The sequence below is a fragment of the Tachyglossus aculeatus genome, chromosome 1 (genome assembly GCF_015852505.1).
Source record: "Tachyglossus aculeatus isolate mTacAcu1 chromosome 1, mTacAcu1.pri, whole genome shotgun sequence".
NCBI lineage: Eukaryota > Metazoa > Chordata > Mammalia > Monotremata > Tachyglossidae > Tachyglossus > Tachyglossus aculeatus.
The window spans coordinates 23,973,673-24,000,431 of record NC_052066.1 but is presented as its reverse complement, the minus strand read 5'-3'; the positions used below and the strand labels follow the sequence as shown (position 1 = coordinate 24,000,431).

Below are 26,759 nucleotides of genomic sequence, written 5' to 3'. Positions count from 1 at the left end.
GTAGCAGTTTGGATAGAGGGAAAAGGATGGATTCTAGAGCTGTGAAGGTAGAATTTGGTGACGCGTGAGAGTGGAACGGAAGTGAGGATTTAGTCGAGAAAGTCATCTTGGAGGAGCTGTGCCTTCAATAAGGCTTTGAAAGTGGGGAGAGTAATTGTCCGAAATGAAGAGGGAGGATGTTCCAGGCCAGAGGCAGGATGTGGGCAGGAGTTTCATTGTGAGATCGATGAGACTGAGATAAAGGGGGTAGCTGGCATTAGAGGAGCAAAGTGCGCCAGCTGGATTGTAGTAGAAGCAGCATGGCTCAGTGGAAAGAGCACGGGCTTTGGAGTTCGAATCCCAGATCCACCACGTCTGCTGTGTGACCTTGGGTAAGTCACTTCACTTCTTTGAGCCTCTGTTACCTCATCTGTAAAATGGGGATTAAGACTGTGGCCCCATGTGGGACAACTTGATCACCTTGTATCCCCCCAGTCCTTAGAACAGTGCTTTGCACATAGTAAGCACTTAACAAATGCCATTATTATTATTATTATTATTATTCTTATTATCATCATAGTAGGAGAGCTGTGAGGTGAGGTAGGAGTGGGGCAAGGTGAATGAGTACTTTAAAGTAAGGAGTTTCTGGTTGATGCAGAGGTGGATAAGCAACTACTGGAGGTACGTGAGGAGTGGGGAAACATTCACTGAACCTTTTTGTAGGAAAATGATCCGGGCAGGAGAGTAAAGTATGGACTGGAGTGGAGAAAGACAGTGAGGTCAGCAAGGAGACATTTACAGTAGTTCAGGTGGGATAGGATAACTGCTTGGATTAACACAGTAATGGGAAACTGGTTCAATCTCTCATCCTATCCCAACTGGATTACTGCATCAGCCTCCTCTCTGATCTCCCTCCGCACATCTGCCAAGCTAGCTCTCTTCCTCCCTTCAAAGCCCTACTGAGAGCTCACCTCCTCCAGGAGGCCTTCCCAGACTGAGCTCCCTCCTTTTTCTCCCCCTCTCCATCCCCCCCGCCCTACCTCTGTCCCCTCCCCACAGCACCTGTATATATGCTTGTACAGTTTATTACTCTATTTATTTTACTTGTACATATTTATTATTCTATTTATTTTGTTAATGATGTGCATCTAGCTTTACTTCTATTTATTCTGATGACTTGACACCTGTCCACATGTTTTGTTTTATTGTCTGTCTCCCCCTTCTAGACTGTGAGCCCATTGTTGGATGGGGACTGTTTCTATATGTTGCCAACTTGTACTTCCCAAGCGCTTAGTACAGTGCTCTGCACACAGTAAGTGCTCAGTAAATACTATTGAATGAATGAATGAATGATTGAGCCCTCTAAAGAGACTGAGAATGAGCCGCTAGAGTGATAGGAAGAGAACTAGGAGAAGACAGGGTCAGTGAAGCCAAGGTTGGATTATGTTTCCAGGAAGAGGGGATGTTCGATGGTGTCGAAGGTAGATGAGAGGCTGAGGAGGATTAGGATGGAGGAGAGGCCTTAGATATGGGTTCGTGAATGGGGAGGAGAGTTGGGTTGTCTACAGTGATGGCAAAGGTATGGGGAAGACATGCAGCTCCTCTGATGCTAACCTCCTCACTGTGCCTCTTTCTCGCCTGTCCCGCCGTTGACCCCCGCCCACATCCCACCTCTGGCCTGGAATGCCCTCCCTCAACACATTCGCCAAACTAGCTCTCTTCCTCCCTTCAAAGCCCTACTGAGAGCTCACTTTTTCATTCATTCATTCAACATATTTATTGAGCGCTTACTGTGTGCAGAGCACTGTACTAAGCACTTGGGAAGTACAAGTTGGCAACATAGAGAGACGGTCCCTACCCAACAGCGGGCTCACAGCCTAAAAGGGGGAGACAGACAACAAAACAAAACATATTAACAAAATAAAATAAATAGAATAAATATGTACAAGTAAAATAAATAAATGAATAGTAATAATAATAATGATGGTATTTGTTAAGCGCTTACTATGTGCAAAGCACTGTTCTAAGCGCTGGGGAGGTTACAAGGTGATCAGTTTGTCCCACATGGGGTTCACAGTCTTAATCCCCATTTTCCAGATGAAGTAACTGGGGCAGAGAGAAGTTAAGTGACTTGCCCAAAGTCACACAGCTGACAACTGGCAGAGTCAGGATTTGAACCCATGACCTCCGACTCCAAAACCCAGGCTCTTTCCACTGAGCTACACTTCTTCCGAGTAATAAATCCATACAAACATATATACATATGTACAGGTGCTGTGGGGAGGGGAAGGAGGTAAGGCAGGGGGATGGGGAGAGGGAGGAGGCCTTCCCAGACTGAGCCCCCCTTTTTCTCTGCTTCTCCTCCCCTCCCCATCCCTTCCTCTGCCCTTCCCCTTTCCCCTCCCCACAGAAACTTGTGTATATTTGTACATATGTATTATTCTATTTTATTAATGATGTATATATAGCTATAATTCTATTTATTTTGATGGCATTGACACCTGTCTAATTGTTTTGTTGTCTGCCTCCCCCTTCTAGTCTGTGAGCCTGTTGTTGGGTAGGGACCATCTCTATATGTTGCCGATTTTACTTCTCCAGTGCTCTGCACACAGTAAACGCTCAATAAATATGATTGAATGAATGAATGAGTTCTGTTTTGGAGGTAAGTTTGAGATGTTGGTAGATCATGTGAGTAGAGATGTCCTGAAGGCAAGAGGAAATGCGAAACTGCAGAAAAGGGTGAAGTGATGCTGCCAATACCCATAAAAGGAAGACATTTAGTTAAGACTAAATTAAGATTAGATTAAGTTCAAGATTAGTTTAGACATTTAGGTTAGAGTAGCAGAGTGGCTCAGTGGAAAGTGCCTGGGCTTTGGAGTCAGACATCATGAGTTCAAATCCCGACTGCCAATCGTCAGCTGTGTGACTTTGGGCAAGTCACTTAACTTCTCTGTGCCTCAGTTCCCTCATCTGTAAAATGGGGATTAAGACTCTGAGCCCCCCGTGGGACAACCCAATCATCATCATCATCATCAATCGTATTTATTGAGCGCTTACTATATGCAGAGCACTGTACTAAGCACTTGGGAAGTACAAATTGGCAACATATAGAGGCAGTCCCTACCCAACAGTAGGCTCACAGTCTAATCACCCTGTAACCTCCTCAGTGCTTAGAACAGTGGTTTGCACATAGTAAGTGCTTAATAAATGCCATTATCATTAATCAGATCCCATGGATCTCTGGAGCTGCTCTTTGTTACTACATGAAGTTCCTTCCCATCTCTTGGAAAAAGGCACAGAAGGCAAGCTTGAGAAATCACATGATTCAGCCCCTGCCTTCTGGCCTGCTCCAGGAGACCTCCATATCTATTCTTTCCTCAGACAGCTCCAAGGTTAGAAATGCTAACACCTTCCTTGATCATCCGTTACCATGTTTTAGCACTTTGAGAGTCAAGACCTCCACCTAGCTGACATCTCTCCCGTTTTAATTTAAGATTGTTTCCTCTCATTTGGGCCTCAGGAGATGTGGAACAAAACTACTCAGCATAAAACCTCATAAAATATACCTAAAGATAGTTGTAAAGCCACCCTGTAGCCTTCTCTGCTCTAGGTTAAACAGTTCTGATTCCTTTCATCTTTCCCCAAAGGGCCCGTTTTCTAACCTTTTCATCATTTTTGTTGCTCTCTCTGGTTCCTCAGCACCATTCAAAATTCAGTGAGCCAAATTGCACAAAGCACAATGTGCAGCTAGCTGAAGGATCAGGGCTGCCTAAATTTTCACTCTCCTGTTGCTCCTTCCCAGTACTCCTTTGCCAACTTAATTATAATAATAATAATGATGGCATTTGTTAAGCACTCACTATGTGCCGAGCACTGTTCTAAGCACTGGGGGGATACAAGGTAATCAGGTTGTCCCACATGGGGCTCACAGTCTTAATCCCCATTTTACAGATGAGGTAACTGAGGCCCAGAGAAGTGAAGCGACTTGCCCAAAGTCACACAGCTGACTAGTGGCAGAGCTGGAATTAGAACCCATGACCACTAACTCCCAAACCCGGGCTCTTTCCACTGAGCCATGCTGCTTCTCAGTGTTACAGTGCTCACTCACATTCAGCTTTTGTTCAGACAGGACTCCAAGCTTTTTTTGGTTCCTTTATTCATTCATTTAATCAATCGTATTTATTGAGCATTTATTATGTGCAGAGTACTGTACTAAGTGCTTGGGAGAGTACAATAAACAGACATATTCCCTGCCCACAGCAAGCTTATAGTCTAGAGGGGAAGACAGACATTAATAGAAATAAGTAAATTACTGATAGGTACATAAGTACTGTGGGGCTAAGAGAGGGGATGAATAAAGGGAATACATCAATGTGACGCAAAAGGGAGTAGAAGAGGAAAGCAGGGCTTAGGGAAGGCCTCTTGGAGGAGATGTGCCTTCAATATGGCTTTGAAGGAGGGGAGAGTAATTGTCTGTTGGCTTTGAGAAGGGAGGGCATGCCAGGGTTGTATCTATGCCTATTTAGACTGCCCTTCCACCCTCTGCCATATTTAGCTATCTACATTCTGATTACAAGGTAATTCGGTCGGATGTAGTCCAGTTACCATATGGGGCCACTGAGGCACAGAGAAGTGAAGTGATTTGCCCAAGTTCACACAGCAGTTAATTGGCAGAGCTGGGATTAGAACCCAGGTCCTTCTTATTCTCAGGCGTATGCTCTATCCACTAGGACATACTCCTTCTCTTTTCCTAGGCTGCTCGTTGTGAGCAGGGAACGTTTCTGCCAACTCCCTCCTCTAGACTGTAGGCCCATTGTGGGCAGGGATTGTCTCTCTTTATTGCTGTATTGTACTTTCCAAGCGCTTAGTACAGTGCTCTGAAAACAGTAAGTTCTCAATAAATATGATTGAATGAATGAATGAATGACCTCTGTTGTACTGTACTCTCCCAAGCACTTAGTACTGTGCTCTGCACACGGTAAGTGCTCAAGAAATATGGGTGATTGACTGATTAATTGATTGATTGCCTACCATCTGTGGAGGTGGCATCAGATATCTCCTTCCCACCAACTTGGTGCTAGGAAGTTGGGATGGAGACTCCTTGGAGATCTGTGACCTTTGGGCATTTGACATTCACCCCACCCTCAGCTCCACAGCACTTACACACATATCTATGAATTATTTGTTTATATTATTGCTTTATTGTTTTATATTATTTTAGACTGTGAGCCCACTCTTTTAGACTGTGAGCCCACTGTTGGGTAGGGCCTGCCTCTTTATGTTGCCAACTTGTACTTCCCAAGCGCTTAGTACAGTGCTCTGCACACAGTAAGCACTCAATAAATATGATTGATTGATTGATTGATTATCATCTGCCTCGTGCTTTAGACTATAAGCTTGTGGGGGACAGGGAATATGTTTACCAACTCTGTTGAATTGTATTCATGAGAAACAGCATGACTTAGTGGAAAGAGCATGAACTTGGGAATCAGAGGTCGCCGGTTCTAATCCTGACTCCGCCACTTGTCTGCTGTGTGAAGTTGGGCGAGCCACTTAACTTCTCTGTGCCTCAGTTACCTCATCTGTAAAATGGGGATTAAGACTGTAAACCCCACATGGGACAACCTGATTACCTTGTATCCCCACTCAGTGCTTAGAACAGTGCTTGGTACATAGTAAGCGCTTAACAAATACCATACAGAGCAGCCCTCTCCCTGCAGCCGTGGACCCGAAACCCTACCTGCCGCCATGAGCCCGAAATACACCCTGCAGCCGTGAATCCCTGAGCCCCCAAGTCCCAAACTGAGCCCCCTCTTTCCTCTCCCCCTCCTCCCCCTCCCCATCCCCCCACCTTACCTCCTTCCCCTCCCTGCAGCACCTGTATATATGTATATATGTTTGTACGTATTTATTACTCTATTTATTTATTTATTTTACTTGTACATATTTATTCTATTTGTTTTATTTTGTTAATATGTTTTGTTTGGTTGTCTGTCTTTCCATTCTAGACTGTGAGCCCGCTGTTGCGTAGGGACCGTCTCTATATGTTGCCAACTTGTACTTCCCAAGCGCTTAGTACAGTGCTCTGCACACAGTAAGAGCTCAATAAATACGATTGAACGAATGAATGAATGAATAATCATTATTATTACTCTCCCAAATGCTTAGTACAGTGCTCTGCATAAACACTCAGTAAGTACCATTGATTGATGATTGATTGATACTAAATAGATTTAAGCTTCCTTTGATCACACTGCCCTACCAGTGTCCTCTGGGTGCCTGCTGCCTGCTATTACTTTTATTTGTACACATTTACTATTCTATTTATTTTGTTAATGATGTGCATATAGCTATAATTCTATTTGTTCTGATGATTTTGACACCTGTCTACATGTTTTGTTTTGTTGTCTGCCTCCCCCTTCTAGACTGTGAGCCCGTTGTTGGGTAGGGACCGTCTCTATATGTTGCCGACTTGTACTTCCCAAGCGCTTCGTACAGTGCTCTGCACACAGTAAGTGCTCAATAAATACGATTGAAGGAATGAAGGAATGAATCACAGCCGTGGGTGCCCCAGCACGCTCCCAGCATGACTTGTGCACTGTGGGCCGCCCATGTGGATTTAAGCTGCAGCTGAACGGTCCCTGGACAGCCCCCTCCATCAGATTGCTCCGTGACTCCTGTCTGTCTCACCATTTAGACTGTGAGCCCACTACTGGGTAGGGACTGTCTCTATATGTTACCAACTTGTACTTCCCAAGCGCTTCGTACAGTGCTCTGCACACAGTAAGCGCTCAATAAATACGATTGATATTGATTGATGATGATGATCTAGACCGTAAGCTCACTGTGGGCAGAGAATGTGTCTGTTATATTGTTATATTGTACCCTCTGAAACACTTAGTAGAGTACTCCGCACCCAGTAAGCAGAGGCCTTCCCAGACTGAGCCCCCTTTTTCCTCTCCTCCTCCCCATCCCCCACCCTACCTCCTTCCCCTCCCCACAGCACCTGTATATATGTTTGTACTGATTTATTACTCTATTTATTTTACTTGTACACATTCACTATTCTATTTATTTTGTTAATGATGTGCATTTAGCTTTAATTCTATTCATTCTGAGGACCTGACACCTGTCCACATGTTTTGTTTTGCTGTCTGTCTCCCCCTTCTAGGCTGTGAGCCCGTTGTTGGGTAGGGACCGTCTCTATATGTCGCCAACTTGTACTTCCCAAGCGCTTAGTACAGTGGTCTGCACACAGTAAGCGCTCAATAAATAGGATTGAATGTATCATATGGATACCCGCGGTCCTCCATTGTGATGCTCAGGACCCTCAGCGTCTTCCTCTACTGGACAGCCATGCTGCCTCCCCAGAGCTCTACTTCACTCCAAATCACAGAGGAACCTCCATGCTTACCTCCCTTGCTCCACATTGGAGCAAAAAGCAGGTAGAGCCTGTTGCCGCCTCCATAAGAGGCTCTAGACTGTGAGCCCATTGTTGGGTAGGACCGTCTCTATATGTTGCCAACTTGTACTTCCTAAGCGTTTAGTACAGTGTTCTGCACACAGTAAGTGCTCAATAAATACGATTGAATGAATGAATGAATGAATAAGACCTGGGGTAGACCGTGATGGCAACAGCTGGAGCCTTGACCACGGCGGGGGTGGTGACCGTCACTGAAGTATGAGGAGCCTGAAATTCTGCTTCTCTAGCCACAGTACCCTTCTATCAGTTAATCAATCAGCGATGTTCGTTGAAGGCTTACTGTGTGCAGAGCACTGTAGTAAACACTTGGAAGAGTAAGAATAATAATAACGGTATTTGTTAAGTGCTTACTAAGCATTAAGCACCGTTGGAAGCGCTGGGGTAGATATACGCTAATCAAGTTTAGACCCAATCCCTGCCCCACATGGGGCTTACAGTCTTAATCCCCATTTTACAGATGAGGTAACTGAGGCACAGAGAAGTGAGGTGAGTTGCCCAAAGTCACAGAGCAGGCAAGTGGTGGAGCCGGGATTAGAAACCAGGTCCTTCGGATTCCCAGACCTGTGTGCTATCCATTAGGTCATGAGTATAATAGAGTTGATAGACACATTCCTTGCCCACAATGAGTTTATAGTCTAAAGGGGAGTCAGAAATTAATATAGTTTATATATATAATTTATTATTAGATAAATAATTTATAAAATATAATGTACAGTTATATGCATAAGTGTTTTGAGGCAGTGAGGCTGAGGGCAGGGTGAAGCAGCATGGCATAGTGGATACAGCAAGAGCCTGGAAATCAGAAGGTCATGGGTTCTAATCCTGACTCTGCCACTTGTCTGCTGTGTGATCTTGGGCAAGTCACTTCACTTTTCTGGGCTTCAGTTACCTCATTTGTAAAATGGGGATTGAGACTTTGAGCCGCACATGGAACAGGGACTGTGTCCAACTAAATTTGCTTGTATCTACCCCGGCGTTTAGAACAGTGCCTGGCCCACAGTAAGCAATTAATACCAAAATTATTATTATTATTATTATTACTAAATACCCAAAGGTAACAGATCCAAGTGCAATCCTACTGAACTTTGTTTTGATCTGTATGTTGTCTTACTGTTTTGTTTCATCTCTCATGTATCTGTTGCCAGTTCCATCTCTCCTCCTTTATATTTTTAGATTATGAGCTTCCCTGTTGGACAAGTAAATTGTGAAGGATAGAGCATGGGCCTAGGAGTCAGAAGGTCATGAGTTCTAATCCCGGCTCTGCCACTTGTCTGCTGTGTGACCTTGGGCAAGTCACTTCAATTCTTTGCATGTGTTACCTCATCTGTAAAATGGGGTTCAAGACTGTGAGCCCCGCGTGGACAGGGATTGTGTCCAACCCGATTGTCTGTATAATAACAATAATAGTAATAATAATAATAATGGCATTTATTAAGCACTTACTAGGTGCAAAGCATTGTTCTAAATGATGGGAAGGTTACAAGGCAATCAGGTTGTCCCACTCAGTGCTCACAGTCTTAATCTCCATTTCACAGATGAGGGACTGAGGCCCAGAGAAGTGAAGTGACCTGCCCCAAGTCACACAGCTGACAAGTGGCGGAGCTGGGATTAGAACCCATGACCTCTGACTCCCAAGCCTGGGCTCTTTCCACTAAGCCACGCTGCTTCTCTTACCTCTCTTATCTTTCCTTATCTCTTCTGCTTATCCACCGCAGCGCTTAGTACAGTACCTGACACATAGTAAGTGATTAACAAATGCCACTATTAATTCCCACTTGTGTAATGTCTCCCAGTGCTTCATACAGTGTTCTGCACACAGTAAGTGCTTAATAAATACTATTTGCTACAATTACTACATGCAAAGCACTATATCATTTGCTGGGAAAATAACCTAGATGAGAATTAGAACTGGCCTAGATCCTCTAAATTCTTTTAGTTTAAGAATAAAATGGGGAGGATTGCTGACAGACTCTAGAGGAAAGAAGAAGTGTTATGGACATTTTTCCGGTTGTCTTCAGAGAAAGCAGCCTTGTGTGACAAGTCCATTGCTTTCAACTTATTTTGTGGTGTCTTGCTATTTTCTCACCCAAGCTAACCTTCTAACTTTCTCTTGCGCTTGCCTCCGTACCCTTTAAGTACTTGATTTCACCCCACTTTCAGACACTGGGATAGATACAAGCAAATTGAGTTCATTCATTTGTTCATTTAATTGTATTTATTGAATGCTTACTGTATGCAGAGCACTGTACTAAGCACTTGGAAGAGTACAATACAACAATTAACAGACAGGTTCCCTGCCCACAATGAGCATACAAAGTCACTGTCCTACCTGGGTAGTTTTAATCCCTATTTTACGAATGAGGTAACTGAGCCCCAGAGAAGTTAGTTGCCCCGGGTCACACAGCAGATAAGTGGTGGAGCCAGGATTAGAACCCAGGTCCTTCGGACTCCCAGTTCCATGCACTAACCACTAGTGAATGGGTCTGTCAGTGGGTTCCGGACAAAGTTCCGAACAAACAGTAACAACAGCTTCAGTACTTTTCTCGAACAGTGGCATGAAAATTCCTTGCAGATGATTTCATCTCTGACTGGTGAAGGGCAACAGTCTTCATTCAATCATACTTATTGAGCACTTATTGTGTGCAGAGCACTGCACTAAGCCTCCTGACCTTTCTTCTAGCCCCACAGGATCCAAACGGAATCGTGTCTCCCCCGCTAAGATGTTATGAAGAATTTGAAGGGCTTTTGAAAAATTCATATTTTTTTTCATGAGGCCTTTTTTTACATCTCCTCAATATACTGGGCTCATCATGGATATTTTTTTAGAGATCAAATTGTTCTAAAGAATTTGGGCCTAATACTGAAGAACGCTTTTCGAATACCAATATCCTGGTCCATGCACATTCCAATTGAAGAGAAGGAGCTCAGATATTTATAGTCTGCCATTCTGTTACCTTAGTAACCAAGTATCTATAGTAACATAGCTCAGCAAATAACTCAGTGACCTTGATGGCCTCTCAGTAACTTCAAAAACAACTTGCAGCTGGACAAGAACTTTGATTGGATGTTTTTTAAAGAAGCTTTTCTGCCCCTCGGCATAAGGTCTTCACCGGGGAACACTACTAACGTTTTCTGAACTCTTTGAATACTGTTCTGTCATGTGTCCAGTGACTTACTGTGGCAAAAGTCTCTATGCCTATCAAAGAAAATGATAAGATCGTTCACTATAATTTCCTCTATAAAAATCTGTTACAATTTCAAATATAAAATGATATTCCTGAGAGGAAGTTATTGGAATCCCGTGTCCTTAATCATTGCCCAAAACCCAGGGGAAGGTTCTAGTGCTATTTGGGTAGAAAATAGTGAACTGTATGCACTTGGGAAACGGAAGGGACCAGTTTTATAAAGAAGCTTTAATAATAATAACAATAATAATAATGACATTTATTAAGTGTTTACTACGTACAAAGCACTGTTCTAAGTGCTGGGGAGGTTACAAGGTGATCAGGTTGTCCCACAGGGGCTCATAGTCTTCATCCCCATTTTACAGATGTGGTAACTGAGGCACAGAGAAGTGAAGTGACTTGCCCATTGACAACTTAACAATTGGTGGAGTCGGAATTTGAACCCATGACCCTTTGACTCCAGAGCCCAGGCTCTTTCCACTGAGCCACGCTGTTTCTCTAGTTGAGATTCTAGTTCTCTAGTTCTTTAGTTGGAATCCACTTGATTACCACCTTAAAATTGTACATTTCTCACCATGTGACTTAGAAGCAGTTGGGCCTAATGGAAAAACCATGGGCCTGGGACTCAGATGACCTAGGTTCTAATAGTGGCTCAATTACTTGCTATGTGATCTTGGGAAAATCACTTAACCTCTCTGTACCTCAGTTTCTCCAATGTAAAATAGGGGTCAAATTCTACTCCCTTCTACTTAGACTGTGAGCCCCATGTAGGACAGGGACTGTGACCAACCTGGATAAACTTGTAAGCAGAGTGACAAGAAGCAGCGTGGCTTAGTGGAAAGACTAGACTGTGAGCCCACTGTTGGGTAGGGACCGTCTCTATATGTTGCCAACTTGTACTTCCCAAGCGCTTAGTACAGTGCTCTGCACACAGTAAGCGCTCAATAAATATGATTGAATGAATGAATGGAAATAGCCTGGTCTTCGGAGTCAGAGGTCATGGGTCCTAATCTCGCTTCTGCCACTTGTCAGCTGTGTGACTTTTCAAGTCACTTATCTTCTCTGGGCCTCAGTTCTCTCATCTGTAAAATGGGGATGAAGTCTGTGAGCCCTACGTGGAACACCGTGATTACCTTGTATCTACCCCAGTGCTTAGAACAGTGCTTTGCACAGAGTAAGTGCTTAACAAATGCCATTATTATTATTATTATAAAACACAAGCCTGGGAGTCAGAAGGTAATGGGTTCTAATTCCAGCTCCGCCACATGTCTGCTTTGTGAGCTTGGGTAAGTCACATCACTTCTCTGGGCCTCAAAATGGGGATTAAGACTGTGAGCCCTATTTAGGACAGGGACTGTGTCCAACCTGACTAACTTGTGTCCAACCCAGTGCTTAGAACAGTGCTTAGCACATAGTAAGCACTTAACAACTGACCATAATCATATTACTATGATTATCTACCCAAGTGCTTAGAACAGTGTTTGACATAGCCTGTTGTTGGGTAAGGACTGTCTCTATATGTTGCCGATTTGTACTTCCCAAGCGCTTAGTACAGTGCTCTGCACACAGTAAGTGCTCAACAAATACGATTGAATGAATGAATAGCAAGCACTTAACAAATGCCACACAAAAAACAAACAAGTCATCCCTCTCTGAGACATCAGTTACTCAATCAGTAGCATTCACGAGAAGCAGCGTGGCTCAGTGGAAAGAGCACGGGCTTTGGAGTCAGAGGTCATGGGTTCAAATCCCAGCTCCGCCAACTGTTAGCTGTCTGACCTTGGGTAAGTCACTTAACTTCTCTGGGCCTCAGTGTAAAATGGGGATTAAAACTGTGAGCCCCCAATGGGACAACCTGATCATCTTGTAATCTCCCCAGTGTTTAGATCGGTACTTTGCACATAGTAAGTGTTTAACAAATACCATCATTATTATTCACTGAGCACTTACTATATGCAGGACACTATAATAAACTTTTGGGAAAGTACTGAGGAGGCAGAATGTATGATCTCTGCCTTCAAGAATCCTACAATCTAATGGAAGATAGAGACTCAAATTAGAGATGAGAGGAAGAAAATGATAGAAAACTGATTATGTGGATTAAGTAGTAGCATTTGGATGTTAATGACTGCTTCACCAATCATTGCTGCGGGGTAAGGATATCTCAGGATAATAGGGTGAAGTATCAGTCTGCACCAGGGAAGCCGTTCTTCCATTCAGTCATATTTATTGAGCGTTTACTGTGTGCAGAGCATTGTACTAAGTGCTTGGGAAGTACAAGTCAGCAACAAATAGAGATGGTCCCTACCCAACAATGGGCTCACAGTTTAGAAGGAGGAGACAGACACACACACAACCATACACACAACCAAAAATTCATCTTGGCAGTGCAGAGCTAAAAGTTGTCACAGAGTTCTGCTACCTAGTTTGCACACAGAACAGAGATACTTTTAGAATGTGAGCCCAATGTTGGGTAGGGACTGTCTCTATGTGTTGCCAATTTGTACTTCCCAAGCGCTTAGTACAGTGCTCTGCACATAGTAAGCGCTCAATAAATACGATTGATGATTGATGATGATGATACTACAATAATAATATGATCGCATTTATTAAGCGCTTACTAAGTGCAAAGCACTGTTATAAGCACTGATACTAATAACTGTGATCTTTGTTGAATGAGCCCGTTGTTGCCTAGGGCCTGTCTCTATATGTTGCCGATTTGTACTTCCCAAGTGCTTAGTACAGTGTTCTGCACACTGTAAGCGTTCAATAAATATGATTGAATGAATGAATAAATGAATGAATGAATACTTATTATGTTCCAAGCACAGTACTGGGCACTGGGGTAAATATAAAATAATCAGGTTGGACACAGTCAAAGGCCCAAATGGGGTTCACAGTCTTAGTAGGAGGGATAAACATGTTTCACCTCCATTTACAGATAAGGAAACTGAGGCTCAGGGAAGTTAAATGACTTGCCCAAGGTAAGCCAGAAGGCAGTGGCAGATCTGGGAATAGAACCCAGGTCCTCTGACTCAGAAGCTGGTGGTCTATCCATTCTTCATTTCATTCATTCAAGCATATTTATTGAGTGCTTACTGTGTGCAGAGCACTGGACTAAGAGCTTGGGAAGTACAAGTCGGCAACATACAGAGACGGTCCCTACTCAACAACGGGCTCACAGTCTAGAAGGGGGAGACAGACAACAAAACAAAACATGTAGACAGGTTTCAATACCATCAGAATAAATCGAATTATAGCTATATACACATCATTAATAAATTTGAGTAATAAATATGTACAAATATGCACACGTGCTGTGGGGAGGGGAAGGGGGTAGGGCAGAGGGAGGGGGGCAATGAGGAGGGGAGGAGGAGGAGAGGAAAAGGTGGGCTCAGTCTGGGAAGGCCTCCTGGAAGAGGTGAGCTCTCAGTAGGGCTTTGAAGGGAGGAAGAGAGCTAGTTTGGTGGATTTGTAGAGGGAGGACATTCCAGGCCAGAGGTAGGACATGGGCCAGGGGTCGATGGCAGGACAGGCAAGAATGAGGCCCAGTGAAGAGGTTGGCAGTGACAGAGGAGCGGAGGGTGCGTGCCAGGCTGGAGAAGAAGAGAAGGGAGGTGAGGTAGGAGGGGGCAAGGAGATAGACAGCCTTGAAGCCAAGAGTGAGGAGTTTTTGCTTGATTCATAGGTTGACAGGCAACCTCTGGAAATTTTTGAGGAGGGGAGTGACATGTCCAGAGCATTTCTGTACAAAGATAATCCAGGCAGCAGAGTGAATATAGGCTGAAGCAGGGAAGAGGTTTCCAAGAGGTTACGGTGCAATGATAGAAAAGAAAGTAGAAAACAGTATAAAGGAGGCCAGCCCATGATTTGTGAGACTTTCAAACAGAGTGTGGTAATAAAAGTAATAATAATGATTGTGGTATTCGTTAAGTGCCAGGCTATGTGCCAGGCACTGTACTAAATGCTGAGATGGATATAAGCAAATAGGGTTGGACAGAGTCCCTGTCCTACAAGAGAAGCAGCGTGGCGCAGTGGAAAGAGCTCGGGCTTTGGAGTCAGAGGTCATGGGTTCAAATCCCAGCTCCACCAGTTGTCAGCTGGGTGACTTTGGGCAAGTCACTTCACTTCTCTGGGCCTCAGTTACCGCATTTGTAAAATGGGGATTAAGTCTGTGAGCCCCCCCATGGGACAACCTGATCACCTTGTAATCTCCCCAGCGCTTAGTACAGTGCTTTGCACATAGTAAGCACTTAATAAATGCCATTATTATTATTATGAGGCTCACAGTCTTACTCCCCATTTTACAGATGAGGTAACTGAGGCACAGAGAAGTGGAGTGACTTGCCCGAGTCACACAGGACACAACTGGTGGATCTGGGTTTAGAATTCAGGTCCCTCCAACTCCCAGGCCCATGCTCTATCCACTCCGCCATGCTGGTAGAAGGATTGCATCCGACTCCAGACCAAAATCAAGGTCTCCAGATCCACGTGTGTGTGTTCTCAGACTTTCTCTACGGTGCTGAGGCCTGGATTATTCCAACTCACTGATCAGTTCCACCAGCATCACTTATGCCCCAGACTCAATATCAAACAGCAATACAAGATCACAAACACTGAAGCTCTGGAATGGAGTCAGTCTACTAGCACAGAAGCTTTCCTTGCCTTAGCACAGTCACATTGAGTGGAATGTGTGAGGGGAATGAATAACAACCAAATACCCAAACAGCTGCTTTTGGAAAACTGAAAGGAAGGAGGGCAGAGGAAGCAATTTAAGGTCAAGGCCAAACTAAGCCTCAGACACTGCTGAATCTCTGCTGAAAATTGGGAGTCAATACTTATATTAATGTCTGTCTCGCCCTCTAGACTCTAAGCTCGTCGTGGGCAGGGAATGTGTAGGTTATATTGTACTCTCCCAAGTGCTTAGTACAGTGCCCTGCACACAGTAAGCACTAAATAAATAATATTGATTGACAGACCTGCATTGGCACACTGCAATCAAGAAGAGAGGGGCCTCTCTGAGCTAAATCTTCCCATAGGAAGAAAGCGTGGCAAAGAGGCAAAAAAGAAAACAGTACCTGGAGCTGAGATCATTAGGCACAACAACACAAGAGGCGCCTTCTGCTCTTCTCCCATCTCCCCTCCCCACCCCACAGCACATATGTATATATCTGTAATATATACCCCACCTCACCTTCCAGTTATCGTCCCATATCCCTCCTACCATTCCTTTCCAAACTCCTTGAACGAGTTGTCTACACGCGCTGCCTAGAATTCCTCAACAACAACTCTCTCCTCAACCCCCTCCAGTCTGGCTTCCGTCCCCTTCATTCCACGGAAACTGCCCTCTCAAAGGTAACCAATGACCTCCTGCTTGCCAAATCCAATGGCTCATATTCTGTCCTAATCCTCCTCGACCTCTCAGCTGCCTTTGACACTGTGGACCACCCCCTTCTCCTCAACACGCTATCTGAACTTGGCTTCACAGACTCCGTCCTCTCCTGGTTCTCCTCTTATCTCTCCGGTCGTTCTTTCTCAGTCTCTTTTGCAGGCTCCTCCTCCCCCTCCCATCCTCTTACTGTGGGGGTTCCCCAAGGTTCAGTGCTTGGTCCCCTTCTGTTCTCAATCTACACTCACTCCCTTGGTGACCTCATTCGCTCCCACGGCTTCAACTATCATCTCTACGCTGATGACACCCAGATCTCCATCTCTGCCCCTGCTCTCTCCCCCTCCCTCCAGGCTCGCATCTCCTCCTGCCTTCAGGACATCTCCATCTGGATGTCCGCCCGCCACCTAAAGCTCAACATGTCGAAGACTGAGCTCCTTGTCTTCCCTCCCAAACCTTGTCCTCTCCCTGACTTTCCCATCTCTGTTGACAGCACTACGATCCTTCCCGTCTCACAAGCCCGCAACCTTGGTGTCATCCTCGACTCCACTCTCTCATTCACCCCTCACATCCAAGCCATCACCAAAACCTGCCGGTCTCAGCTCTGCAACATTGCCAAGATCCGCCCTTTCCTCTCCATCCAAACTGCTACCCTGCTCATTCACGCTCTCATCCTATCCCGTCTGGACTACTGCACCAGCCTTCTCTCTGATCTCCCATCCTCGTGTCTCTCTCCACTTCAATCCATACTTCATGCTGCTGCCCGGATTATCTTTGTCCAGAAACGCTCTGGGCATATTACTCCCCTCCTCAAAAATCTCCAGTGGCTACCAATCAATCTGCGCATCAGGCAGAAACTCCTCACCCTGAGCTTCAAGTCTCTCCATCACCTCGCCCCCTCCTACCTCACCTCCCTTCTCTCCTTCTACTGCCCAGCCCACGACCTCCGCTCCTCCACCACTAATCTCCTCACTGTACCTCGTTCTCGCCTGTCCCGCCATCGACCCCCCGCCCACGTCACCCCCCGGACCTGGAATGCCCTCCCTCTGCCCCTCCGCCAAGCTAGCTCTCTTCCTCCCTTCAAGGCCCTGCTGAGAGCTCACCTCCTCCAGGAGGCCTTCCCAGACTGAGCCCCTTCCTTCCTCTCCCCCCTCGTCCCCCTCTCCATCCCCCCATCTTACCTCCTTCCCTTCCCCACAGCACCTGTATATATGTATATATGGTTGTACATATTTATTACTCTATTTATTTATTTATTTATTTTACTTGTACATTTCTATCCTATTTATTTTATTTTGTTAGTATGTTTGGTTCTGTTCTCTGTCTCCCCCTTTTAGACTGTGAGCCCACTGTTGGGTAGGGACTGTCTCTATGTGTTGTCAATTTGTACTTCCCAAGTGCTTAGTACAGTGCTCTGCACATAGTAAGCGCTCAATAAATACGATTGATTGATTGATTGATTGATTGTAATTTTATTTATTTGTATTGTTGTCTGTTTTTTGGTTTGATTTGGTTTGGTTTGTTGTCTGTCTCCCCCTTCTAGACTGTGAGCCTATTGTTGGGTAGGGACCGTCTTTATATGTTGCAGATTTTTACTTTCCAAGTGCTCTGCACACAGTAAGCACTCAATAAATATGATTGAATGAATGAATGAGTTCTTTTTTGGACGTACGTTTGAGATGTTGGTGGGTCATGTAAGTAGAGATGTCTTGAAGGCAAGAGGAAATACGAGACTGCAGAGAAGGGGTGAAATGATGCTGGCAATACCCATAAAAAGAAGACATTCAGTTAATCAGATCCCATGGATCTCTGGAGCTGCTCTTTGTTACTACACAAAGTACCTTCCCATCTCTTAGAAAAAGGCACAGAAGTGAAGCTTGAGAAATCACATAATCCAGCCCCTGCCTTCTGGCCTGTTCCAGGAGAGCTCTGTATCTATTCTTTCCTCAAACAGCTCCAAGGTTAGAAACACTAGCACCTTCCTTGGTCATCCATTACCCTGTTTTAGCACTTTGAGAGTCAAGACCCCCGCCTAGCTGACATCTCTCCCGTTTTAATTTAAGATTGTTTCCTCTCATTTGGGCCTCAGGAGATGTGGAACAAAACTACTCAGTGTAAAACCTCCAGATTGGATCAGGCACTTTCAAAATTGCTACTTGAGGGGCTGAGCATTGGGAGGAAAATAAGTTACTAGTGGAAAGAGTTAGATCGATCAGTCAATCAATCAATCAATCAAGAGTATTTATTGAGCACTTTGTGCAGAGCACTCTAATAAGCACTTGGAAGAATACAACAATATAACAGATCTATTCCCTGCCCACAGTGAGATTAGAGTCTAGAGGGGGAGACAGACATCAATATAAATAATAATAATAATAATAATAATAATGTTGGTATTTGTTAAGCACTTACTATGTGCAAAGCACTGTTCTGAGCGCTGGGGTAGATACAAGGTAATCAGGTTGTCCCACGTGGGGCTCACAGTCTTAATCCCCATTTTACAGATGAGGGAACTGAGGCCCAGAGAAGCTAAGTGACTTGCCCAAAGTCACACAGCTGACAAGTGGTGGAGCCGGGATTTGAACCCACGACCTCTGACTCCAAAGCCCGGGCTCTTTCCACTGAGCCACGCTGCTTCCCCAGATGACAGATATGTATATGTGTATATATATGTATATAAGATATGTATATAAGTGCTGTGGGAGTGGGAAGGGGGATGAACAAAGGGAGCAAGTTAAGGTGACACAGAAGGGAGTGGAAGAAAAAGAAGAGGGATTATTCAGGGAAGGCCTCTTGGAGGAGATATATGCCTTCAGTAATTTTCTGTCGTATATTATCAATCGTATTTATTGAGCGCTTACTGTGTGCAAAGTGGGAGGGGGTCCAGGACAGAAGCAGGACATGGGTGAGAGGTGGGCAGCGAGATAGACTAGATGGAGGTAGAGTGAGAAGGTTAGTAATAGAGGAGCGAAGTGTGCATGCCGAGTTGTAGAAGGAGAGTGGTAAGGTGAGGTAAGAGGGGACAAGGCGATTGAGTGCTTTGAAGCCAGTGGTAAGGAGTTTTTGTTTGATGTGGAGGTGGATGGGCAACCAACGGAGGTTCTTGAGGAGTGGGAAAGCATGGCCTGAATGTTTTTGAAGAAAAACGATCCAGGCTGCAGTGTTAAGAATAGGCTGGAATGGGGAGGGGGACAGGAGGTAGGGAGGTCAGCAAGGAGGCTTATACAGTAATCAAGGTGGGATTAGGATAAGTGCTTGGATTAAAATGGTAGAGTATGGACGGAGAGGAAAGGATGGGTTTTAGCAATGTTGTGAAGGTTGAATCAATGCGATTTAGTGATAGGTCAAACTTGTGGGTTGAATGAGAGACAGGAGTCAAGGATAAAGTCAAGGTTACGGGCTTGTGAGACCGGAAGAATGATGGTGCCGTCTGCAATGATGAGAAAGTCAGATGAAGGATAAGGCTTGTGTGGGAAGATAAAGAGTTCTGTTCTGAACATGGTAAGTTTGAGGTGATGGTAGGACATCCAAGTAGAGACATCTTGAAGGCAGGAAGAAATGGGAGACTGCAGAGAGGGAGAGAGATTAGGGCTGGATATATAGATTTGGGAATCATCTGCATAGAGGTAATAGTTGAAGTTGTGTAAGCAAATGATTTCTTCAAGGGAGTGGATGTAGATGGACAATAGAAGAGTCCACAGACTCAATCTCCAGGAGAAGAGAATGGTCATTAGTATCGAAGGCAGATAGAGGATGAGAAGGATTACGATGAAGTAGAAGATGGAGTAGATGCTGGCAACTTCCTTCTTGTCTTCCCCCTTAGCTCATCTCTTGCTTTTCTGAGGCTTCAGGAATTCTGGTGCAGAGGGGAAAAGGGTCTCTGCTTCAGTATCTGCTTCAGGGATTGTGAGACAGAGCAACTGCTAGAATAAATAGTTTTATATTCTCTTTGGGGTGTGGCCCGAGTGAGAACTGGAGTGAAAACTGGTCAGAAAGGACTTTGTACCATAAGCTTAGTTCAATGCCCTCCACACAGTAAACGACTTTGGGCAAGTCACTTAACTTCTCTGTGCCTCAGTTCCCTCATCTGTAAAATGGGGATGAAGACTGTGAGCCCCACGTGGGACAACCTGATCACCTTGTATCCTCCCCAGCGCTTAGAACAGTGCTTTGCACATAGTAAGCGCTTAACAAATGCCATTATTATCATTATTATTATTAAATGCACAGTAAATATAACTGAATGAATGAATTAGCTCCCAGCTTACTTGTACCTGTCAAAAGGGTTGAGCCAGTGGAATTGTTTCTAATTTTAGGAATTATTTCCATACTGCTAAGCCCACTGACCCTCTCAGGGTCACATCTGGAGAGTTTCCAGTACTCTACCAGTCTCGGCTACGGGAGGGAAAGTGAAGCAGAGGCCTACCCATTCCATTCCTAGCTTGGCCAGGGGCTAGTGAGTGGAAGGCAATCTGCCACAAGTCAAAACTCACCCGTGCTGGGCAGCAGCAGCATGGGAGACAGTCGAGGGTAGAGACTCAAGTTTACTGCACGGAAGGAGGCAATGGTAAACCACTTCTATGTTTTTACTGAGAAAAATCTATGAATATACTACCAGAACAGTTGCAGATAGAGAGAGGGGTGTTCCGGGAGAGATGTGTCCATGGTGTCACTATGGGTCATAAACGACTTGATGGCATAAGACAAGACAAGAGGCTCACTGAGGGACTAATTTGGTAATTTCTCTCCCAGGTACTTTTGAAGCAGCATGGCCTAATGGATAGAGCATGGTCCTGGGAGCCAGAGGACCTGGGTTCTAATCCCGGCTCCACCACTTGTCTGCTGTGTGACCTTGGGCAAGTCACTTCACTTCTCTGGGCCTCAGTTCCCTCATCTGTAATTTGGGGATTAATAATAATAGTAATAATAATGACATTTATTAAGCGCTTACTATGTGCAAAGCACTGTTCTAAGCACTGGGGCGGTTACAAGGTGATCACGTTGTCCCACAGGAGGCTCACAGTCTCAATCCCCATTTTACAGATGAGGTAACTGAGGCCCAGAAAAGTTAAGTGACTCACCCAAAGTCACACAGCTGACAACTGGCAGAGCCGGGATTTGAACCCATGATTGCTGACTCCAAAGCCTGTGCTCTTTCCACTGAGCCACGCACACTGCTTCCAGCCTGTGAGCCCCATATAATAATAATAATAATGGCATTTGTTAAGCGCTTACTATGTGCAAAGCACTGTTCTAAGCGCTGGGGGGGATACAAGGTGATCAGGTTGTCCCGCATGGGGCTCATAGTCATAATCCCCATTTTACAGATGAGGTAACTGAGGCTCAGAGAAGTTAAGTGACTTGCCCAAGGTCACACAGCAGACATGTGGCGGAGCCGGGATTTGAGCCCATGACCTCTGACTCCAAAGCCCGGGCTCTTTCCACTGAGCCACGCTGCTACTCCATATGGGACAGGAATGGTGTCTAACCTGATTACCTTGTCCCCATCCCAGTGCTTGTCACAGATTAAGTTTACAAATACCAATAAAAAATAAATAAATACCATCGATAGACTGATTGATGTTGGGGACCATTTGGAATGGGGATTTTTCACCCAGCCAGGATGACATCGAGGATTCCTCACAAATGAAAGGTTCTTAACTTTGTTGATCATTTGGCAGAATGTAGTTTACTTTTCTGGCAACCCGATGCAATTCAGATCTTAATTAGGAAAATATCTGAAGAGGTTTGGCCTCAAATGACCAAATTCATTCTGGAAAAGAGTTTGACAACGGTGTCAAAACTTTCTAGGAGGATCCGGCTTTATTACTGAAGGTGGCAGAAGAGGGAGCTCCAGCCTAAAGCATGTCGCTGTTGTTCTCTAGAACTTATTCATATCAGCTGTGTCAAGAGATTGAGAGAAAACAGAAGGAATTGGAATGATTTGGAGAAAAAGTAGGGATTGAAGGAATCAATCATTCATTCAATCGTATTTATTGAGCGCTTACTGTGTGCAGAGCACTGTACTAAGCACTTGGGAAGTACAAGTTGGCAACATATAGAGACGGTCCCTACCCAACAGTGGGCTCACAGTCTAGAAGGGGGAGACAGAGAACAAAACATATTAACAAAATAAAATAGAATAAATATGTACAAATAAAATAAATAAATCAATAGAGTTATAAATACATACAAACATATATGCATATATACAGGTGCTGTGGGGAGGGGAAGGAAGTAAGGTGGGGGGGATGAAGAGGGGAGGAGGGGGAGTGCTTAGCAAATACCAACATTATTATTATTATTATTAATTCATTCACTTGTATTTATTGAGTGTTTACTGTGTGCAGAACACTGTACTAAGCACTTGGGAAGTACAAGTTGGCAACATATAAAGATGGTCCCTCCCCAACAGCGGGCTCACAGTCTAAGAGGGGGAGACAGACAACAAAACAAAACATATTAACAAAATAAAATAAATAGAATAGTAAATATGTACTTAGCACTTAGTACAGTGCCTGGGACATAGTAACTGCTTAACAAATACAATAAACTCCCCCAAAACTAAGGTGAGATGAGAGAAAATTTGATGTCTCCTTAAAAATCTGTCCGACTGGACTCCCCCTTATACTGTGAGAAGTGGCAATGGTATTTATTGAGTGTTTACTGTGTACGGAGGACTTGGGAGAGTACAATGCAAAAGAGTTGGTAGACACATTTTCTGCCCACAAGTGGCTTACAAAAGTTCAATCAATCACCCAAATTTATTGAGCACTTACTGTGCACAGAAGAATGAACTAAGCACTTGGGAAAGTACAGTATAACAGAATGGGTAGACCTGTTCACTTTCCACAAAGAACTCCCAATCTAGAAAGGGATGCAGACATTAATATAAATAAACAAATGTGGTATAATAAATACTTTAATATAAATAAGTTACAGATAGGTACATTAGTGCCATGGGGCTGAGTGAGAGGTGAATAAAGGGAGCTAGTCAAAGTGATGCAAAAGGGAGTGGAAAAAGAGGAAATGAAGGTTTAGTCAGGGAAGCCCTCTTGGAGGAGATGTGGATTCAATAAGGTTTTGAAGGTGGAGAGAAAAATGGCCTCATCATTCTTTGAATGATCTCATTCATTTCTAGTGTTGATAAAAATTCAATATATTTACATATTATGAAAAATGATGGATTTTTCCCATTATTCTGAGGGATACAATGCGGTTGGGATTGGATTTCAAGCATGGGGTGATTTGTATGTATTTACGACACTTTTATGCTCTCATTGAGATTAACCATTCTCCAAGTTAATACGAAATAGAATAATACTCAATGCAAAACAAAAAAAAAATCATTTGCAAAGCTCCTTGAAGGATTCTTTTCCATTCAGAATTGGACAATGGTAGCTTGGCTCAAAAGTCTGCTTTTCTCTGACTTTGAAAACCTGAAATCATTTGTTTTTAAATAGGATCGTTCTCTCCGATCAATATTCCAGTATATCAGAAAGTTTCAGTTTTTCTTTAAATTTATAAATACACATTTATTGACAGATAATTATGTGGAAACTTTGGTGGGTACAATTAAAATTTGATTTTATTATCAGAATTTCTCTCCTTTATTAAGTACATGAATATTTGTAGGTAAGTGCTTATAAATGAAGAGACAAAATTAATTCAAATGCATTACTGTCTATTGCAATCTTGGGTATTTGACAAAAAGAGAGGGATATGCATCTATGTCTGAAATAATTTACATTTTTATAGCACTTTTCACTAAGCGATGCAAGTCTTTTATAAACTGATTTACATCATCCTTTAGTAGCATTATTCCCATTTTTCTGTTGAGAAGCAGAGGAGTTAGTGAGTTGCAATGGAAGCAAAAATACAGCTGAGGCAAGCCTACTCCTGCCCTTCACAAACTGAGATGTTTTTGTTGAACTGTGATGTCCTCAGTTTTTCATATTGATTTGGGAACCATTTCTGACCACCCTGATAGTACTCAATATAATAATGATGGTATTTGTTGAGTGTTTACAATGCACCAAGCATTGGGGTAGCTACAAGAAAATCAAGTGAGACACAGTCACCGTCCTATAGTCTTAAGTAGGAGAGAGAGCAGGTATTTAATTTCCATTTTACCCAGGTGAGGAAACTGAGGCACTAATTTCAATGCTGTGAAGCTATAGATGAGGTGAATAGCACATGCTTATAGAGCATAAAATAAAATCCAGTCCTAGTAAACTCATGGTGGGCAGGGAACGTGTCTACCAAATCTGTTATATTGTACTCTCCCAAATGCTTAGTGCAGTGCTCTGCACACAGTGAGCGCTCAATAAATACAGTTGATTGATTATAATAATGATGATAATTGTAGTATTTGTTAAGCACTTAGTATGTGTCAGGAACTATATTAAACTCTGGGTTAGATACAAGGTGATTGAGTCAGACAATGGCCCCTGTCCCCCGTGGGATTCACAGTCTTAATTTCCATTTTATAAATGAGGGAACTGAGCATAGAGAAGTGAAGTGACTAGCCCAAGGTCACACAGCAAACAAGTGGAGGAGCTAGGATTAGGATCCAGATCTTTCCAACTCCCAGGTCCTTGCTCTATCCACTAGGCCATGCTGCTTGATTAATATGTTGCCGACTTGTACTTCCCAAGCACTTAGTACAGTGCTCTGCACACAGTAAGCACTCAATAAATATGATTGAATGAATGAATGAATGATTGATCTCCCCTCTAGACTTTTAGCTCATTTTGGGCAGGGGACGTAACTACCAACTCTGTTATATTGTACTCTTCCAAGCACTTAGTACAGTGCCCTCCATATGGTAAGCACTCAATACATACAACTGATTGATTAAAATAGAGTGATCACTGACAGCTCTCATGAAAACTGAACAGGTTAGGGAAGCAAACCGGCCTAGTGGAAAGAACCCGGGCCTGGGGGTGTGAGAACCTGAGTTCTAATCCCAGCTCTGCCACAGTATTGCTGTGTGACCTTGGGCAAGTCGCTTCACTTCTCTGTGCCTCAGTTCCCTCATCTGCAAACTGGGGATTCAATACTGGTCCTCCTTTCTACTTAGACTGTGATCCCCGTGTGGGACTTGATTATCTTATATCCACCCCAGTGCTTAGTACAGTGATTGGCATATAGTAAGCACTTAACAAATACCACAACTATTATTATTACTATTAGCATGATGACAGTGATGCCCCATGCAGTTTGGGGAGCATGCAAAGTAATCAAACAATCAATGGTATTTAATGTTCCGCTTACTGGGTGTAGAACGCTGTACTAAGCGCTTGGGAAAGTATAATATGACAAACTTGGTAGATGCAATCCCTGCTCATAAGGGAAGCAGCATGGCTTAGCGGAAAGAGCATAGGCTTGGGAGTCAGAGGTTGTGGGTTCCAATCCCGGTTCTGCCGCTTGTCAGCTAACTTGGGGCAAGTCACTTCACTTCTCTGGACCTCAGTTCCCTCATCTGGAAAATGGGGATTAAGACTGTGAGTCCCACGTGGGACAAGCTGATTACCTTCTATCTACCCCAGCCCTTAGAACAGTGCTTGGCACTTAAGAAATACTATTATTATTATTATAAGGACCTTATAGCTTACAGAAGGAGATGGACATTAAAGTGGATTAAGGATACTGGAAATGGTAGAATATAAGAATATTTGCCTTGTGGGGGTTAAGGTGTGTATCAAAATGCATAAGGTATATGTGGCCAAATTTGTAGTAGAAGAAGAGTGGAGGGTGGATAGGGGAAATAAAGGGCTTAGTCTTAGAAGTCCTCTTGAGGGAAATGTGATTTTTGGAAGATTTTGAAGGTGGGTCGAGTAGTGGACTGAGCAGCATGGCCTAGTAGATAGAGCACGGAGCTGGGAGTCAGAAGTTCATGGGTTTTAATCCTAGCTTTGTCACTTGTCTGCTGTGTGACCTTGGGCAAGTCACTTCACTTCTCTGGGCCTCAGTTACCTCATCTGGAAAATGGGGATTTAGAATGTGAGCCCTACGTGGGACAGGGACTGTATCCAATCCAATTTGCTTGTTTCCACCCCAGAGCTTAGTACGGTGCCTGGCACCTAGTGAGTGCTTACAAATACTATAATAATAATAATGGTAATAATAATAATAATAATTATTGGTAATTATTGGTAATGGTAATTGTTATTATTATGTGAAGGAGGAGGGAGTTGTAGACCCTGAGGGAAAGTGCAGGGAAGGGATCAGTGGCAGGATAGACGAGACTGAGGAACAGAGGGTAGGTTGCTGTTAGATTAATTTATTCATTCATTCAATCGTATTTATTGAGCACTTACTGTGTGCAGAGCACTGTACTAAGTGCTTGGGAAGTACAAGTTGGCAACATCTAGAGACAGTCCCTACCCAACAACGGGCTCACAGTCTAGAAGGGGGAGACAGACGACAAAAACATGTGGACAGGTGTCAAGTCATCAGAATGAACTCTGTGGGTTGGGCTGTAATAATAATAATGATATTTATTAAGTGCTTACTATGTGCAAAGCATTGTTCTAAGCGCTGGGGAGGTTACAAGGTGATCAGGTTGTCCCATGTGGGGCTCAGTCTTAATCCCCATTTTACAGATGAGGTAACTGAGGCCCAGAGAAGTGAAGTGACTTGCCCAAAGTCACACAGCTGACAAGTGGCAGAGCCGGGATTTGAACCAATGACCTCTGACTCCAAACCCCGTGCTCTTTCCACT

General features: G+C 43.9%; 1 non-coding gene across 1 annotated transcript; it reads left to right on the top strand.

Moving 5' to 3' along the window:
* The first annotated feature begins 20,378 nt into the window (after positions 1-20,378).
* Positions 20,379-20,516, top strand: LOC119935623. The gene has a single exon (XR_005453401.1). It is a non-coding gene; the product is annotated as a small nucleolar RNA SNORA7 (small nucleolar RNA).
* Positions 20,517-26,759: the final 6,243 nt, after the last annotated feature.